Source organism: Seriola lalandi, unplaced genomic scaffold, assembly GCF_002814215.2.
Source record: "Seriola lalandi dorsalis isolate HSWRI2012SDOR001 ecotype SW California unplaced genomic scaffold, Sedor1 jcf7180002054982, whole genome shotgun sequence".
In the NCBI taxonomy this organism is placed as follows: Eukaryota; Metazoa; Chordata; class Actinopteri; order Carangiformes; family Carangidae; genus Seriola; species Seriola lalandi.
In genome coordinates this window covers 596,508-597,651 of record NW_019525531.1, presented here as the reverse complement: position 1 = coordinate 597,651, position 1,144 = coordinate 596,508, and positions in this window count along the sequence as shown.

Genomic DNA, 1,144 nt, shown 5'->3' with positions numbered 1-1,144 from the left:
AAAGCTTCAATAGAAACTAGTTTGACTATAGTACAGTGCTCATTCCTGTCAGCAGCTTGATGGAGCAGTGGATACCACAGACAAACACAAAGCAACAATTTGTGAGTCACTAAATGAATTTCATCTTCATTTTGTGATGTCACTGATGACATCAGTTTATAGACATCAACATCATGTTTCATTTTGTGATGTCACTGATGACATCAGTTTATAGACATCATTATTTATGACTTTCATCTGCTCATTTTGTGATGTCACTGATGACATCAGTTTATAGACATTATCATGTTTCATTTTGTGATGTCACTGATGACATCAGTTTATAGACATCATCATGTTTCATTTTGCGATGTCACTGATGACATTACAGTTTGTATAACATCATTATTTGTGATTGTGATGTCCTTGGTGACATCACAAAATGAACAGATGAAAGTCATAAATCATGATGTCATTAACTTTGATGTCTTTGGTGACATCACAAAATGAAAGATAAGACATAAATGACGATGTCATACAAACTGTGATGTTATTGGTGACTCACAGAATGTTGCTTTGTGAGTTTGTCAATGGGGTTCACTGCTCCCATCATCAGGAATGAGCACTGCACTACTGTGAGACTAGTTTCTATTATTTATTTATTTATTATATGCTGTGTTATGTTCATCGAGTTTATTGACCTTTTTGAGCGTCTGCGTTGAGCCACCCTCCTGCATTTGTGAGCTGCAGACCTGCAATAAGCCTTTCAGAAGTGCAGCCTTCTTTTCCTGGCCGACAAAGGCACCATTGGGTTGATCCTTCGTGGCCCAACCTATCCCAAGATTCATTGCGCACCAGTAATTAAACTAATATGGCAGCAAACAAAACTGACAGAGAGCTGAGGATTACATTATGCAACCAACGGCCTTAAAACCTCAAGTTTCTGTGAAAAAAGTTACTTGTTGTGAAGTTTTCTTAGGTGACAATATCCCCCATAGACCAGACCATCTAATTTTGGTCCGGCCTTCGCAGTCTACAACAGCTACTAAGGGCCACACCATCGTAGATCGCATCCTCTGAGGGATGTGGCCTCTGACTTGGAACACAGCTTAGGTGTAAGATTAAACATCAAAGGCATCAGGACCTTTAGATACTGATGATATCA